This window comes from Octopus bimaculoides, chromosome 4 (assembly GCF_046866305.1).
Source record: "Octopus bimaculoides isolate indiv1 chromosome 4, ASM4686630v1, whole genome shotgun sequence".
In the NCBI taxonomy this organism is placed as follows: Eukaryota; Metazoa; Mollusca; class Cephalopoda; order Octopoda; family Octopodidae; genus Octopus; species Octopus bimaculoides.
The window spans coordinates 3058474-3078473 of NC_142931.1; the positions used below are offsets into that span (position 1 = coordinate 3058474).

The 20000-nt window shown below is 37.4% G+C and overlaps 1 protein-coding gene across 4 annotated transcripts in view; it reads left to right on the plus strand.

The window, feature by feature from the left end:
* The window catches only part of LOC106870014 (uncharacterized), a 449496-nt gene that overhangs the window by 63787 nt on the left and 365709 nt on the right, over positions 1–20000 (plus strand). For 2 of the 4 annotated variants that reach the window (XM_089350168.1, XM_052966859.2), the window contains exon 2: positions 2116–2282. The exons of the other annotated variants lie outside the window; for them this stretch is intronic. The gene's annotated coding sequence lies outside the window, so the exon portion shown is untranslated. The remainder of the gene's footprint in view (positions 1–2115; positions 2283–20000) is intronic. 4 annotated transcript variants of the gene reach the window in all.

A 20000-nucleotide genomic window follows, 5' to 3' on the forward strand; every position in this document is an offset into this window, starting at 1 on the left:
ATGTATGTATGTATGTGTGTGTATGTGTGTATGTATGTATGTATGTATGTATGTGTATGTATGTATGTAAGTATGTATGTTTTACATCAGTGTGTCCTCTCAGTCTTTGCTCAGTCAAAGGCTAACTACAAGAAAGCAATCTGTCTAGGATCGACATCTGCAATCTATCTAGGAGAAGGTAACTCTGAATTCGAACGCCTCCCAGCCATCTTGTCGTTAGCCTTTGATTGGGCGAACAGTGGGAGAAGGGCATTCTTATATAAAACTTGCGACCGAAAACGCACCCAATGCTGTCCGTAACTCACTTTAGATCTTGATGAAAAGAAAAATCAGTAAAATATTTCTAAGTTGTTCTCATTAACCTCTCTCAACGGAAAGTTAACCTTCTGCTTAATGAATAAACCATTACTTCAGTCCGTCTTCTGTTTGATTTCAATGTCCTTTGGTTTCGCTGTTATTGGTTCTGTGTAAGAAATGATCAACCTTAAAATCTAATTTTCTTCTCGTTTACCCTTGTTTCTACATTTGAAATAATAATTATAACGTTAAGCCCCACTTTCTTTGTCGTCAGTAATTGCTTTCCACATCACCAGCTAACAATGTCGGTCTGCTAGAAATGGCAGTTAAATCGCTCGGAAATCAAACCTTTATCATTTTCAGCACGTAAGATTGAAGTAACAGCAAAAACGGCAATAACAATCACCGCAACGCTACAGTTTCCATCCCAGAGTACAGTCATCTCCATTATAAAGCCACAATCAATCTTCACTTTGCTCTTCAATTTTCATACTCTCACCAACCCACCAAATACCCCTGATACTCTTTTATAATTCCACAACTTGCTCTTTCTCTGCAAATTATTTTACTCATTCGAAATATAATTCTTCCTATTTATATCGCAATTACTCAACGGGGAAAACCATGAACGCCATAACTTCTTATTTTCTTTTTTTAAATATTTATACTTTGCAATTAATTGAAATAAGTAACTTCCTGAAAATTTTAACCGCCAATTTCTTCGGGAAAGGGCTTCAAGATAACTGCTTCCGAAGTATCTATCTACCCAAAATACGGATTAACTTTTGCCAACATCACCACTAGTTTCCTTAGATTCCCGATCTTACTAATATATATATATATATATAAGCTTTGTGCCTGCTTAGTCAAAATAAATAAATAAAATAAATAAATCGATATTTCATCTTTTTTCATCGCACCAAACCCAATTCCGATATATCCCTCCCCTCGTCTTTCACTCTAAAAAAAATTCCCTTACACGCTGCATCTATGCTCGACCACCGACACAATAGCTATGCCTTATTACCAACCACCAAATAAATCTATTTACGTACTACAATTTTCTTGACTCACTCCCCTCTCATTTTCTCAGCCATTCAATGATTAATGGGCCACGCGACGCCATTAAACATTCCACTCGCTCACTTTTACTCACTCTCTCTCCTCCTCTCTATCTTTCTATCTGTCTCTGTCTGTCTGTCTGTCCCTCTCTGTAATCCTCTTTATTTCTTTCAGCCTCTTTCTTTTATTGATCTAATTTTTGCTCAGCTCGCACAGCCTTTCGGCAATTTTGCTTGAATTCTATTATATATATATATATATATATATATATATATATATATATATATATATATATATATATATATATATATATGTATGTATGTATGTATGTATGTATGTATGTATGTTTTTCGTTATTCTGACTGTATGTCTCGGCAAGACTAAAAAAAATATTTCCTATTCATCGTCGTTCTCTCAATTTTATAATTATATCATATTAATTATCGTAATTAATTATTGCTAAATTAATCAGGAACGCCACACTTCCAATGCTAGCTAGTTGTGACAATGACTAGGCTTCGATTTTTACTAGTAGCCTCCTGTCATTTCATTTACTGAACTAACACCCTGACAAAAAAAAAAAAAAAAATCTTGGGCCACAAATTCTTCCATCAAACATTCCTTTAAATTAGTGTTCGCGACAGGGGCCCATATGACCCTTAAAAGGTCCATATGAGAATTTATTGTTAAAGTTTATGAGCGATAAACTGGTTATGATTTTACTATACACGAAATATCGTTTGAAATTTTTCATAGGCGCAGGAGTGGCTGTGTGGTAAGTAGCTTACTTACCAACCACATGGTTCCGGGTTCAGTCCCAATGCGTGACACCTTGGGCAAGTGATTTCTACTATAGCCTCGGGCCGACCAAGGCCTTGTGAGTGGATCTGGTAGACGGAAACTGAAAGAAGCCTGTCGTATATGTAAGTGTATATATATATATATATGTGTGTGTGTGTGTGTGTGTGTGTCTGTGTATATGTTTGTGTGTCTGTGTTTGTCCCTCTCCCAACATCGCTTGACATCCGATGTTGGTGTGCTTACGTCCCAGTAAAGTAGCGATTCGGCAAAAAGAGGCCGGTAGAATAAGTACTAGGCTTACAAAGAATAAGTCCTGGGGTCGATTTCCTCGACTAAAAAAAAGATGGTGCTCCAGCATGGCCGCAGTCAAATGACTGAAACAAGTAAAAGAATAAAAGAATACAGTTCCTAAAAATATGTGATTATAAAAATATAAAAGGGATTTTTGAAACATGGAATGGCTATGAGGGTCCCCCAAGTAGGAAGCAGAAAGGATCCAAAGGCAGATCTTACTACTCAAAACAGACCATTTACAGCCAGTTCTGTGTTCTGCTAATCAGAGCACCACCACCGAATATTCCCCACCCCACTAAGAACCTTAATGGTGGCATTATCGCAATCCTTTCTTGTCCTCTTTCCTTGTGTCTGTCAGTTAAATCTATTCTAAAAGATTAGAATCGATAATAAAGCTGTATTTACCAAGCTGTTCATAAATCCCACTCAAATGACAATACGCGTCAACTTTCAATTCTTCCGTTTTTGATGCTGTTTAGCTCAAAGGGAACCTTGATCGAGCAAACCTATGGTTAAAGGACTCCCACCATTTTCTCTTCTCCTCAGATATTGAACATCATGTATCACATTATCCAATGTGTCCTTCCCGAAGACGGTATAGTTTGGTTGTTAGTTCTAGCAAGTCTAGATATCAGTTAGAGACTTTCCTTTCGGTTCGTCCGTCTGAGGCCTGTAAAAATAACCATCGGCAAGCGACATAAAGAAGTCAGCATTGTAGTGGAATTGGTAAACCAAAAATCAATAAACCAATTCCAATCTGGATTATAGCTATTTCATTTACGCAACAGATGCTTTTGGGAAAAAAAAGTAACCCCCCTCACATGAACAGACATCCTTAAATATCCTCCATTGATGGCTAACTCTGATCAATTAAAGTAAAATTACTCATCATCATCATCATCATCATTGTCGTCGTCGTCGTCATCATCATCATCATCATCATCATCATCATTCTGCACGCTGGCACAATCGTTAGCACGCCGGGAAAAATGCTGCGCGGTATTTCGCCTGTCTTAACATTCACACTCTGAGTTCAAATTCCGTCGAGGTCAATTTTTCCTTTCATCTGAAGGAACAAGGTCTAAAATTATAGGGGAGGGGGTAAGTCGATAGAATCGACCCCAGTACATGACTGGCACTTATTTTATCGATACCAAAAGGACGAAAACCAAAGTCAGCCCCGGCAGAATTTGAACTCCGAACGTAAAGACGTACGAAATGCTGCTAAGCTTTTCGTCCGGAGAGCTAACGACTCTGTCAACCCTCCGCCCTCAGTTATGTAATATCAATAGCAATAAGCTAACGCATAAATGTCTGACGAAACACTCTTTCACAGAGTCTAACTCAGCACACACCCAGGATAATTATCAAAACACAATAACATAATTCATCTACAACAAATAACAACAATTTTCAAACCAAATATATGATCTGGTTCAATCCCCCGTTCACTGTTAATCACTAACACTTCGTCCACAAAATCAATAAAACTCATAAATCATTTAACAGAATCAATTTAAAAGCCGTCTACTCTACAACCGTTGACATGGGGAAAAATCATTATGTTACATAACAGTAACAATAACAAACGACCAGTAAAAAAAAACAACAGAAAATAGCACTTACTAAGAGATTGGTGGAGGCACATGGCGTAGTGGTTAGAGCAGCGGACTCGCGGTCGGGGGATCGCGGGTTCGAATCTCAGACCGGGCGATGTCTGAAGGTAATGCCTCAGACATTGCTCCGGCAGAAGGTAGTCCCGAACTTCTACTGACTCATTTTCCAGAACTTTCCCTCACTCTTTCCTCCTGCATCTAGCATCTCATCTGTGACGGACCGACGTCCCGTCCAGGTGGGGTAACCTATACACAATTGAAACCGAGAAACCGGCACTTATAAGCCAAGCATGGCTCGAGAAGGGACAAACAACAACAAAAGATTTAGTTGCGTCTTCTTCCCCATCAGTTCTTGGGTGATGATATCACATGGCAGGTTATGCCGTTATTACATTCGCAAAGACACTCCGCAATCACTGTATCTGGCAATGACAAGAAATTCATTTAAAGGTAGATTCCATCAACATATGAAACATTTTAGTGACACTCCGTGGGTTATGACGACGAGGGCTCCATTTGGTGCGATCAGTGGAACGGCTTGTTTGTGAAACTAACATGAAAGTGGCTGAGAACTCCACAGGCACGCATACCCTTAACGTAGTTCTCAGGGAGATTCAGTGTGACACAGAATGTGACAAGGCTGTCCCCTTTGAAATTAAAGGTACAAATAAATTTTGCCTGATTTTTGGAGTGGCTCAACGTGAAATAAAGTGTCGTGCTCAAGGACAGAGTGCGGCGCCGGGAAACGAACTCACGACTGTAAGCCGGATATTCTAACCACTAAGCCACGCGGCTTCATGAAAACTTTTCAAGCAACATTAAGAAATTCCATATGCGCATGCGTGGCAGTGTGATAAGAAGCCTGCTTCCTAACCACATGGTTCCGGGTTCAGTCCCACTGCGTGGCACCTTGCGCAAATGTCTCCTACTACTGCCCCGTGTTTCCTACTATAGCCTTGTGAGTGGATTTGGTAGATGGAAACTGAAAGAAGCCCCGTCATATATATATATATATATATATATATATATATATATATATGCTTGTATATATTTGTGTGTTTGTATTTGTCCCCTTACCATCGCTTGATAACCGATGTTAGTGTGTTTACGTCCCTGTAACTTAGCGGTTCGGCAAAAGAGACCGATAGAATAAGTACTAGGTTTACAAAGAATAAGTCCTGGGGTCGATTTGTTCGACTACAGGCGTTACTCCAGCATGGCCGCAGTCAAATGACTGAAACAAGAATAAAAGAATAACAGTCTCGAACGAAAATATTAGTCTTCGAGATTTGTAGGAAGGAGAGTTGGGGTGGGGGCTAGGGGAAGTAATCATCAGTCTCGACTCCTGTCTCAAATGCCTACCCCCCACCCCACGAAAGGCTTTTAATGTCCGGCTGGTGGTTGCTTTAATCCGGGAGATGGATGAAGTCCACCCAACTTCAAAACAACGTTAGTGAAGTAAATCAAATGAAATAAACACGAGCTGACAGTTTCTTTTCCTTCTGCAATTTATGTCTCTCCCCACCGCCATACTGTTCTTCTATGGATGCTGTTATTGTTTAAATCATTTCCAAGGAATTTCGTAGATTCAACTCCAATCCTTTTCCATTCCTTGTTTTATGTTTCTTAAGTTTCCATTTAAAATTGAATTTTCTGGCCAGGCCACTTATTCAAATTTCCCATTTTTCTCTGATGAAAATGTCATAAAATGAATAAATGAATTAATAAAACTTGATTAATTAAATTGCTGATATTCTAAACCATTATTTTCACAATTTCCAAACTACAGAGTGTTAATCTATTTTGTGTATTATTCAAGACAATTACCATTCTGTGTCATTATTCTCTTTAAAACTGTAAAAAATTGTTTTAATGAAATATCAATATCTGTTGTGAGGCTAACCTGTATTTAAGAATTATCAATGTTCTCTTGATACTTTCATAATTGTCGATGTATCGTGCTGTTAGCAGTATAATGTTAGGATCACGACTGCTAATATTTCTCCCGATTGCCAGCGTTTAGGTTTTACAACAGAAACGTCTGGGCTTTTATCACAACTGTTTCTTTTTGTTGTAATAACCAATAGCTAAAAACTTGATAAGATTTTAATGTATGTTATAGCAAGCTTTCAAGCTATTATTACTAGTGGTTAGTGATTAGGGTGTTGCACTCAAGATCGCTAGATCCTGAGTTCGATTCCCAGAGAAGGCGATGTGTTTTGTTCTTGAGCAAAACCATTCATTTCACCCTTCTCCAGTCTACTCAACAGTAAATGGGCCACCCTATGACGGACCACCCTTTCGATCGGCGCGAATGTTGGCCTACTCGCGAAGCCAACGGGGTGGCTTCTATCGAAAGCTAACACGATGCGAAGCGCATTGGGTCTAGCGATGTAAAAGCAACATCCAATAGTCTGGTCGACAACGTGCTCACGTGGTTTATACATATAGATACATGTATATATGTATATGTATATGTATGTGCGTACGTGTGTGTGTACGTCTCTGTGTGTTTATAAGCCATTTAAAAAGACACAAAACCGTTAGATTCACTTCAACATTTAAATCTCATTTGTGTCAAAATATTTTCGTCGCTTTGAGACCGCGACCTGTTCGCGGACAAAATGCTCAGATGCAGCACTTTCCGCTGCGGTCTTTGTGATATGGAAAAATGGCTCATCTGGAAAGGGAGCTTAGACCCCCGCCACATGTCTAAATTCAAGAACTGAACTTTTCAGATCATGTCTACATGTGGCTAAATATTTGTTACGTTTTTGCCCCCCCCCCCCGAGATTACTGATAGGACTTCCTTTCTATATTGTGTCTATGTACAAGCTTTTTATCTCTCTATACTTTCTACTTATATTTCTTATATATTTTAAATATTTTTTTACATATTTATAGAGATATTGTTTTACATATTTTTTACACATATTTTTTCTGCATTCTGCCTGTCACCCTGCTTTCTTCTTGTGCGTATATAGACGTGTATATGTAACCAATTGTGCGCGTTTTTAGATGTGTGTGTGTGTGCGAGTACTTGCGTATATAGGCGTGTGTGCGTGCATGCGAGAATGTGCGCATATAGACGTGTTTTACCCTTATGGCTTTTTTACACTTTTTTCTGTATTTTGCCTTTAACCCTGTTTTTTCTTGGGTATGCATATATAGACGTGTGTATGAACCTTTTTGTGCGCTTGTGTACGTGTGTGAGAGTGTTACGCGCGTGTGTGTGTATGTGAGCGTGTATGCGGGTATATATATATACATTTTTTTTTTGGCGAATGTGTGGGTGAGCATATGTGCATTTCAAGTGAGGGTGGATGAGTATATACACATAGGCGCATGTACGTGGGTGTGCGGGCGCGCATGTGTATATATAGACTTGTGCGCTTACACGATTACTATGGACATTTTTACTCCCTTACCTTTACTCCTCCCCCTCACTTAGCGGTCATTCTAATAGCTCTTTTGTCTTAATAACGGTCAATCACACAGTAATTTCTCTTTGTTTAACGGTCATTTTCATAGCATCCTTCGATGGCCAGATAACTGAAGAGATGGCGGCGTGGGTTTCCGCCCCGACTTCTGAAACTTGGAGTTTTATCATGGCTACCGAATAATTGTCACATATTATTTACAGATAAATTACTCTATTTGCATAATATCGAGGTCTCTTTTTTCTTTTGTTGTCTTACCTTTTCTATCAATATACACACACATATATATATGTGTATATATATATATATATATATATATATATATATATATATATATATATATAATCTCCATTTTCTCTTTCTTATATATATATATATATATATATATATATATATATATATATATATATATATATGCTTACATACTATCATAATATGCTATGTAAGACATTATAATATATTGTAATATATATAATTATAATATGTTATATTAAATATAATCATAATAGAATAGATTTCATAATATGTAACATGATATATATATATATATATATATATATATATATATATATATATATATATAGGATTTGATTATATTAAGTTTTATAAAGCAACAGTTTGAGAGAGAAGAGGGCGTCATAATTTATATTCGGTTAATGGACGTATTTCCAGTGACAGACGTTAAACGGATGTCGGGCACCCCGTTGTGAAAATCATTAGTACTATAACCTAGTATGCTACCATCAAGTGACTGATGAATTATTTCATAAAGATAAATTAATATGGTGAAAATAGCAAAAAAAACAATCTAATTTTAAATAAAATGACAAGCCGCCTATGGTGTAATAGGAATTGCTGGCAAACGGCTAGCGCTAAAAAAGCAATTTGTGTTTTTCTGATGAGCGTTTTTTGTATTTTAAATTAATCCCGACCAATAATTTTTGTAAATGCACAAATTTACAGTTCCTATTATGCGAAATATCTCTTGGTTATTAACTTGGCGTGCTTAATCTGACAACCAATATTCCGTAACTTTCAATATTTTGCTAGCACTCCTGCTTACAAGCGAGAAATAAGGTAAAAAAAACCCCCTAATTGATGCCTTCGTGTTTTCGGTAGAGGTGAGATTTCGGTCTTGATTTCAAAATGGTCTTCATTAAAATGAAATTTATCTGTTAATCTTTGCAGACAAGATAAACGTTAACTTGCAAATGGAAGAAAATGTGTAAAAGAGCAGAGGAAGAATTGAATGGTTTTACTGGACGGGTTCTTTGCTCGGTTCCTAAAACAGAGAAAAATAGAGAAATTACAAACGAAAGAAGAACAAAATCAATTAATGGTAAAGAGGAAGTTACCATGGTAGGGTGGTTCAGCGAATGACTGGGTGGAATAAGGGTAGACAAGGAGGAATGGCGAGAATCGAGTAATTCTTTACCTCTATCTCTATGTGTTGTGTCTGAAAAGGAGAGGAGGGAGAGAGATGAAAGGGAAGAGGAGAGAATTATGAGAGATGGAGAATTATGGATAAATGAAGGGGGAGGGGGGAGGGGAGAGAGAAAATCTGAGAGAAAAAATTTGGAGATAAAAAAGATAAAGAGAGAAGAGAAGATTGATGGAGAGTTTCAATAGATCTGATGGGAGAGAGGGAATTAGGAGAGAGGGAAAGAGTAAAAGTGAATGACTGAGGGAGAGAGAGAAGGGGGGATAGGAGGAGAAAGAAAGAATGAGTAAGGGAGTGTGTAAGGGAGGAAATGAATGATGGCATCAGAGAGGGAGAGAGAGAGAGAGAGAGTCGTAGAGAGGAAGACTGATGCTTTTGGTACAAGAAAAACCAAACTGATGCAAGGAAGAAGAGGCTGATGAAGACAAGGGTGTAAAAATATAAAATTAATGGCGTATGAAAGAAGAGTGGCAGGAGGAAGATCTAGAGAGGGGGGAGGGAGAGAGAGAGCGAGGGAGGAGAGAGAGAGAGGGAGAGAAAGAGAAAGAGTCATTGACTGTTATTAAATGGTAACTGAGAAAAAATAGAGTTTAGAGAAGACAAGAAGAAAGAGAGATTGAATGTCTAAAATGAGATGGATGTGATATTGTGTGGAGAGGAAGAAAAGAAGAAGGAGAGGAATCAGTTGATTGAACATTAGGGTTTGTTAAAGAAAGGAACAAAATTAATGATGAGAACAATTACAGTCGTTCTTCGAATTAATTACAAGTGTGGTAAGGATGTATTTAGGTTGACCTTTCAGTTACATTTCTGAAGTGGAAATGAAATGGTTTACGTCAGGAATCCTCATGTCTAATGAAAATTGAATTTTGGTTGTAAGGAAATATAGTTTAAAATAAGTTATTTTGTGGAATTTGCAAGGATATAAAGTGAAATCTCAACATAGTTTAATATAAATTCTAGAATAATGATTGTTATGAACGAGGTAAAAAGATCCGGTATTTTAAGGGCGGGAAAAATGGGTTTTATATATATATATATATATATATATATATATATATATATATATATATAATGAATTGTAAATGCAAAAAATAAAAACAAAAACACAAAGGATTCTGCGGTACACGTGTTTCAAGCTTTATATCAGTGTATAATTGACAATACAAAGCTATCTTCAGCCGCAGAAGTATTTCTCTCCCAAGAAATTATATCACATCGGCGTTAAAGGAGGAAGAAAGGTGAGATGTAAGGGGTGAGGTTCCTTTTGGTATTTTGCATTGTACTATACATTGTACTATACCTCGTAGAATTCTCCATTTACACGTAATTTCCTCGGTACTCCGAAATCCGTCCATACCTTGACACGATTCAGTGTGTAGTGTTAAGTTGGTGGTTAAGAACAATATAATAAAATGACAAAATGAAATAATAATATAAAATAAAATAGGAATATAAAATCCTGAGAAGAAAAGAAAAAGTAATACACAGATATTCATGTAAAAATAAAAATAAAAATTAAAATAAAAATAAAATTAAAATAAAACATAAAAGGAGTCAAATCGGTGGGGCGAGTAATCTAAGAAAGGTATAAGTTAGAGGTGTTAAGCCCTCTAAAGGATAGAAGTATCCGGAGGCACTCCTGGTAATCACCTCAGTAAGTATGGTCCTTGGTATAAGGTATACGGCAGCAGGTAATTTAAGGGGTAAACGGTAGTTTAATGTATATATAGACGATAAGAAAATGGAGGAAAAACAACAAATAGAAGTGTGTCTGTTTTGCTAAAAAGCCATTATTTAGCACAACAGACACGCCATTTTCATAGCATTTTTGTTTGTCTTAATAACTGACGAGATGCCGGAGCAAATTTCCGCCCCGAAACTCGGAGTTTTATTATGGCAACCAAATAATTGTCACATATATTACAGATAAATTCCTCTATTTACATTACTGGAGTCCGGAACTCCCATGGAAAAAAAGAATTTCGCCGCCTGGTCTAACACAACCACTTGGCACTTGGGGTCCTATTGAGAGAGAGGTCACTAATATTTGATACAAGGTTTGAATCTGTGGCTACCTCATCCCCTCCAAAGCAGTGGTCACTGTTGTACTCTCTAATTAAAAAACAAGATTCTGTTCCGTTGCTTCAGCACATTCATTCGCTTTAGTACAAGACTTCAAACAAATTATATCCTACTCGAAATAACAGCTCTTTAACCCTCATCTCCCAGCGGCTATTAAAAAGATGACGGACTCATTAGGCAGCATCTTTCATCTTTTATCTTTGACTTGTTTCAACCATTAGACTGCGGCCATACTGTGGCACGCCCTAGAAGAAATTTTTGTCGAACGAATCGACCTCGCTACTTATATTCTTAAAGCTCGGAACTCATTTGTCGAACTGCAAAGTTAACGGGGCATAAACACCCCAACACCAGTTGTCAGGTGGTGGCGAGGCACATACACGCACACACATACACATACACAAACACACACACACATACACACATATATACGACGAGCTTCTTTCAGTTTCCATCTATCAGTTCTACTCACAAGGCGTGTATGTGTGTGTGTGCGTATGTAAGTATAAGTGTGTGCAAATGTTTCAGTGGATTTTACTTAGAAATGTCTAAGAGTAAAGTTGTTGTTGCGATTGCTTGGGTCTTAGTTCCGATCGAAAAGACAAAGGTAGTCCATCCGTGACCACCCTAGCCTTTTCCTGTGTGCAAGAGAACGAGAAACATATCCACAGCCTCCTTCTGAGACTGTGAGATATGATTTAGAGTAGGATAACTGCTATTTCCAGCAGATGGAGCGACCGCGTAGAGGGTTCGTGGTTTGCTGGGGGCAGCAAAGTGAGATAATTAGTGGTTGCTATGGTAACAGAGATTCTGAAATGTAAACTATTTATTTGACGGTGCCGAGGCCTGCTTCACACAATGGCAGTTTTATTAATGGATTAATGGATAGGGTTAGACTGAAGGGGTTCTTAGAATGAACGGGGACAGCGGCGGCGGGGGCGGCGGGGGCGGCGGGGGCGGCGGCGGCGGAGCTGTTTGTGGTGAGAACGACAATAGCCATAGTAATACAGGAAACAACGACGACGGTAATGAGGGTGAAGACGACGGTGGCGATGTTAATGGTATTGGTGATGACGACGATGACGATGATGATGATGATGATGATGACGATGATGATGACGATGATGATGACAATGATGGTGATGATGATGATGATGATGACGACGATGATGATGATGATGATGATGATGATGATGATGATGACGATGATGATGACGATGATGGTGATGATGATGATGATGGTGATGACGATGATGATGATGATGATTGATGGTGATGATTGATGAAGGGGATGATATTGATGATGAGGATGGTGGTCCTGGTGACGATGAAGACGATGAAAATGATGATGATGATGATGATGGTGGTGGTGGTGATGACGACAGAGGGAAAGGAGATTCAGGGGAGATGAAGAAGTGCAGCAGAGTCAAGGAATGGGGTGGGGTGACTGAAAGGGGGATAGAATGAGAGAGAGAGGAAACGATGGAAATAGAAATGATCTGCGAAGTAGTTGGTTCGCCTCTGGCAGAGTGTAGCCTTGCCATCCATCCATCCACCCACCCACCCACCCACCCAACCGACCAACCAACCAACCAGCCAACCTGTTTCGTTTCCACAATGCCATTGTAACACATTCTCTTCCTCGAAACTCACTTCACACCTCTAACATGGAATTATTTGAAGAAATTTTAATTCTTTTATTCTTTTACTTGTTTCAGTCATTTGACTGCGGCCATGCTGGAGCAGCTTTTCAGTCAAGCAAATCGACATCAGGACTTATTCTTTGTAAGCCTAGTACTTATTCTATCGGTCTCTTTTTGCCGGACCGCTAGATTACAAGGAATGATAATCATTTTTAAAAATCGTTATTTGCACAGCGAGATCTGGAACGATTCTTTGCATATCCATTCTAGGCAGGTTCTGGCGCAAAATATGATGATCGCCATTGTGTTCGTCATAGCAAAATAAACATTTCTTTTCTTTTAAGACGATTTGCAATCTATTTGGCACATTGACGCACAGGATTCTGGGACACTGGCGTTTCGATATGTTTTCCCTCGTCAGACAGAAGCACCCGAATCTTTGAGCCTAATTCAAGCCGGTCACTTTCATAATACTTTCAGCGAACAAATTGTTTGCTGATGAGTGATATTGGTCTACTACTACTACTACTACTACTACTACTACTACTACTACTACTACTACTACTACTACTACTAATAATAATAATAATAATAATAATAATATGGAGACCTGAGAATTGAGATCGCTAAGATGTGGCAACTACAAGAGTCAAACATAAAGGTTATCCCTATTGTCATCGGAGATTGAGTTCAATACCACCCAATCTAGAAAGCTTAGAAATACCCTAAAAATCGAGGTGTATTGCAAAAGTCAACGTTACTTGGAATTGCACACATATTGCGTAAAGTACTGTCTGTCTGAGATCCTTGTTGTGACTTGACAAACAGTACAAACACCCCCGGTAGACACAATATCTTCAATCAACATCACGATATTGTATACTGTGCGACATCTATAATAACAACAAGAACAACAACAACAACAACAACAACAATAATAATAATAATAATAATAATAATAATAATAATAATAATAATAATAATAATAATGATAATGATAATGATTATGATGATGATGATGATGATGATGATGATGATGATGATGATAATCATCATCATTATAACAATGCTTTCTACTAAAAGCACAAGGCCTGAAGTTTTGGGGGAAGGGTGAAGTCGATTACATCGAGCCCAGTGTTTCTGATTAGTTTGTGAATAGTTTGTTCGTGCGTATGTATGTACGTAAAGATATATGCACGTATGTGTATAATAAGTATGTATGTGTTTACATGTTTTAAACAGAAACTATAATATGTTGTTGTCAATCTCTTATCAAGTCTCTTCCAATTTATGGATTATAAATTTCAACAAATATAAATCCTTTGAGATGATTTGTCTCGTCTATACCTTGTAGAAGGATCTTCGCCACTATCGACGATTAATGCTCGAGTTCGATTGCATTATTGTAAAAGTAGCTGAGTATCTCTCAGAAAGTTGTGCCCAGAATGTAATACCTAGGACAGGGTCAGTGTGACAACTGTACAACTATTTGACAGGCTTTTATAGTTTTCTTCCACACAGCTTCACTCATAGGTCTTGGGTTGACCCCGACGCCATGCTGAGATATATTTACCCAAGATGCTTTGCGATGCAATCGGACCTGGTGGCATATTAACCATACGAACTGTCCGACTTTGTTAATCTATACCTCGACGCATATATGCACAAATACAAGCACGATGAAAACACATACGCACGCACACATGCACACACGCACACACGCACACACACACACACACACACACACACACACACACACACACACACACACACACACACACACACACACACACACACAGATATAGGAGTGTCGTGTGTGTGTTTATGTATGTAACAGGTACATTACTTATTTATGAAGACCAACGTCAGATCTAAGCAGAGTTAAACCCGAAGTAGTTTATTGCATCTTTACTGGAACCAGGATTACAGGTAAGCGGAATTAAGTCAAAGACTAGGAAATCTCCGGCAACCTAGAATATTAATATCAAATAGAAAGACAACCTTGCCACATGACTACATGGGAACGGTGTAAGCAGTAGATGATATACATAAGCACATACATACATACATACATACATGCATGCATACATGTATATTTATGTATATACACATGTGTATTTATGTATATACATATAGTATATACATATACGCACAAATATATATATATATATATATATATATATGTACATGTATATATATATATATATATCAGTATATATACATATGTACATACATGCATACTTACATGCATACATAGATGTGTATTTATGTATATACATATCTATATATTTACATACATATAAATATATACATATACAAATACATACATGCATACATACTTACAAATATACATACAATACATACATTCATACATATATTTATACTTACAAGCACACATACATACATACGTATATGCATACATACATGCATACATACATACATACACACACACTCGTACATACATACATTGCTATACACACACTCGTACATACATACATTGCTATACACACATTTATATCACGAAAAAGACAATATTAAGATTGTAGGATAAGATTACTCTGTTGTTGACAGAAATATGATTCCGAACAATGTGCAGCGTAAAAACAAAGTTGTGCAGCGTCGACTTAAATATCTTGTTTACTTGGGTATATGTTTACGTAACGTGAAGAGCCTCCAGGAAAATGGAGGCGAACGTATCCTGATTGGGAAACATTAGCCTTGGTAAGAGCTACCAGATGAGAGCACAATGAAAGAAAAAAACTGGTAACGGAAATAAATACTTTTAAATAGGTAGAATGTCAGAACTCGTTTAGGTATTAGGGAATAAAAACGAAAATGTAGAATTATATTTGAAAAAAAAAAGGATGAGTGAAGAAGAGAAAACAAAGTGTTGGAGTGACAGAAGAATGATTCTGGTTGTAAGTCTGAAAATATTAAGGAAAATGTAAAAAGAGAAAAGAAAAAGGAAGAGATTTTGCCGAGAGAAGAAAAAATGGGGATTTGCAGCAGCAAAAGGTAATTATATGTAAATAACGACACATATAGGGGACACATATCTAGATATGTGTATACGCATGCGTAAGTACAAAGATATGTGCATACATAGATACACACATACAAGTATAGACATACAAGCTTTCCTACCTATCTACCTACCTACATACATACATACATGTTATAAATAATATGTAAATATATGCATATATCGATACATATATGTACATACCTAGATCTATATGTATACATACATGCATATATGGGTACAGGACATAAAAAAAACCTTAAACACAATGAGAAACGAAAACATATAAACGAAAACAGAAATCGAACTTTCTTCGAGCAACGGAAAAAACTAACAGAGAAACGAGACATGCAACATAAAGTGTATAACCCTTCGTCAGTTGTCCCTGTCCTATCTACTCCGTGCTTCGAAGGCAACACATATATATGTACATACATACATATATACCTGTACCTACCCACACCTTAGAATCATCATGGCATCAGATGTGGCTTTTTAAACCAGACAATATTCTGAAAAGACAACCACGTCGATTACACCTCCGATTTGGACCCTCAAGAGCTGCAGTTAAGTTCTGATCTTTGCGGATCTTCAAATGTCTTTTGAGGCCTCCGTTAGATTTGCAAACCTTCTGGCATACATACACAGACATATATATGCATACATGTATATATATATATATATATATATATATATATATATATATATTTATATTTAAGTATGTATATATGCATATATATATATATATATATATATATATATATAGATAGATAGATAAATAGATAAACAAACAGATAGATAGATAAACAGGCACACAAACGGACAGATATATAGATAGACAGACAAATAGATAGACAGACAGACAGATAGATTTACAGACACACAGACGGAAAAATATATAGACAGACAGACAGACATATAGATAGATAGATATGAATTTTTACTTCAGAATGTAGTGAAGGAATAGCGTCAGTCTCATCGCCATCAAGTGTTCAACTTCTTATTTTACTCTCAAACCGAAAGCTATCTTCGTGTTCTCTTAGAATATATTGGTTTGCTCCCTCATTTATATCCCTTTCGAAAACTTTCTCCATTAAGTTGATGAGATTCTCGCATGTCGGAATATATTTTCACTATGTACCTTTCCTAATGATTCTTTCTTAACAGAGCCTGCCCCATTGCCTGCCGTTCAAGAACTTCACCAATGAGAACGATAGATAAGAATAGTCGTAGCTCGAACGTCTCCACCATAACAGAGACTCTATAGTGATTAAACAGATTCTTTTCTACTCTGGATACAAGGCCTGAAATTTATGGGGAAGGGGCCAGCCGATTAGATCGACCCCAGTGCGTAGCTGGTACTTAATTTATCGACCCCGAAAGGATGAAAGGCAAAGTCGACCTCAGCGGAATTTGAACTCAGAACGTAGCGGCAGACGAAATACCGCTAAGAATTTCGCCCGGCGTGCCAACGTGTCTGCCAGCTTGTCACCGCCTTACAGATTCATTATCTTAACATATTTATGGTAGTAGAGTTCATACAACTCATTAGTGGTGGTGGAAAAAATTAAGTGAGCGTCTGTACAATTGGAAAATTTACTTTGATCTCAGTATGAATGTTTGTATGTTACACAACGACTAGACACAAACTCATCCGCCTGTCTGTCAGACTCCCTCTCTCTCTTTCTCTCTGTGTATGTGCATATATATATATATATATATATATATATATATATATATATATATATATATATATATATATATATATATATATATATATATTCTGTCATTGTTTTATTCTTTTGCTTGTTTCAGTCATTTGACTGTGACCATGCTGGAGCACCGGCTTTTAGTCGAAGAAATCGACCTCTGACCTTATTCTTTGTAAGCTTGGTACTTATTCTATCGTTTCTTACGGGGACGTAAACACACCAACATCGGTTGTCAAGCAATGGTGGTGGTGCTATTGCCTTCTCTCCAAGCAATCACTATTTTTTTCTCATTAATGATATCTCAGTTTTACAAAATTCTTTTGATTCTTCAAACTATTCCCCTTTCCTTTCCGAGTTGGTTTCAATTGTCACCAAAGGATTGTTCTATCTTCTCCCTGGCGATCTAGTTTAAATAAAGTGCAAATTGTTGTAATAAATCAAGTGTTTATCGTAAATCCCTTTTGAAAAATCACCTGACGAAACACATCTGCACCGAAAGATGCACCACAACCAATTGTCTAGAATGTCACTCGCGAGAGACCGATGCACGATGGTCGAAACGATCGTTGAGATTAATAAAGAATCACGTGAAAGTCTATTTTCTTTTTCTCTCTTGTTATTTACATGTGATGTGTGTGTGTGCATACACACACACACACACATATATATATATATACACATACAAATATTAAATGAAATGGAGAGATACAATTGACAAACTAAGAATTTATTTACATTATGATATAATATAATATACTATAAAAAATATAACAACAAATAAAAAAACAACAAATAAAGCCATCAATTCGTTTGGATTTATATACACTAGCTAATTTATAAAAATCCCTATCTATTTATAGAAGCCTCTTCAGGGCCTTGGCTAAAAAAAAAAACAGACGAAATTCCATGCAAAGGACTGTCAAATTGCAAAAATACTGATTCAAAATACCTGTGTTTAGGAGCGTGATGTATATACATATATTTAGGCTTTTATTGGTTTCAGCCATGCGGCTTTGGTCATGCTGGAGCACTACCATGGTATCTGACTTCCTCAGTCTGGGTGTTTCACATCACCACCCCTATATGTGCCTTTTTCCCTCCAATAGCAAGCCATGCTACTCCAGACTGATGACGAGCAAGACTCAGAAACTACTCTCTGGATGCAGGCTTAGCTGGGTGGAGGTGCTTGTCTCCCCCTTGTAAACATAAGGACACAGGAAATGTGTCAAGGCCGACAGGAAGCAGTGGTGCTTCCTAGGGCTAAATAGCAGTAGTATTATTCCCCTCATGGGACTGTCACATTAAGTTGACAGCATACAACTATATATATAGCGTGTGATGTGTGTTCGTAGAGCCATGTACGCGTGCATATATACATAGATGAACATGTATATTCTACTATGTAAATGTACTTTCATCGTTCTAGATCTACAAATAGAAACTGATTGCTCCCATTAAAAATTTGGCCACTTCTTGTGAGATATACTTTTTCCGTGCATAAGTTCGTGAGTGGCTTTTGAGTCGAGAGAGCTGTTTGAAAGTTGCATTAGAAAGAGTGAAAATATGCTTCACCTCGAGTGGCACAATGATGTTTGTCTTGTGTGATTCATAGATGTTTAAATGCTTGTTTTAGATCAGCGTGGCATATTTCTGCAGGAATGATCTTTGTGTCACTTGGGACAAGCGTATGGAGATGAGAACTGAGATGTGAAGTTAAGCTACCCGTAGAAAGGCATGGTTTAGCAAACGTTGTGCCACTGAAGGATGACGTTATTTTCGTGTTTAGCAAAGCATTTATACATAAATCACTCTTTTTCTTTTTTTTTTTTACTTGTTTCAGTCTTTTGACTGTAGCCATGCTGGAGCACCGCCTTTAGCCGAGCAAATCGACCCCCAGAACTTATTCTTTAGAAGCCTAGTACTTATTCTATCGGTCTCTTTTGCCGAACCGCTAAGTTACGGGGACATAAACACACCAGCATCGTTGTCAGGCGATGTTGGAGGGACAAACACAGACACATACATATATATATATACATATATACGACGAGCTTCTTCCAGTTTCCGTCTACCAAATCCACTCACAAGGCTTTGGTCGGCCCGAGGCTATAGTAGAAGACACTTGCCCAAGATGCCACGCAGTGGGGCTGAACCCAGGACCATGTGGTTGGTAAACAAGCTACTTACCACACAGCCACTATACACTGGGCTCTGTGTATATATCATCCGCCTACACATATATCTACATACATAAACGCATACATACATAATACTTACATATACATATATACATACATACGTAGAGGTATAGGTGTGCCCTTAACGTAGGGAAATTCAGCGTGATACAGAGAAACAGTAGAGGAATAGGTGTCAATCCATTATGGCCGTTCCTAACGACGCCTTTGATTGATTAATGAAAACGTTAAACCATTGTAAAAAAAACCGTTTTCGGGAGTTAAATTCAGGGATTTCAAAATGAAGCACATTCAAAATGATTTAACATAGTTTAAAATCCACGAAGATAAAACATTTGCAGTGATTCAGTTAACAGAGTGGATTTACCAGAATAGTGTATATTTAGTGCGTC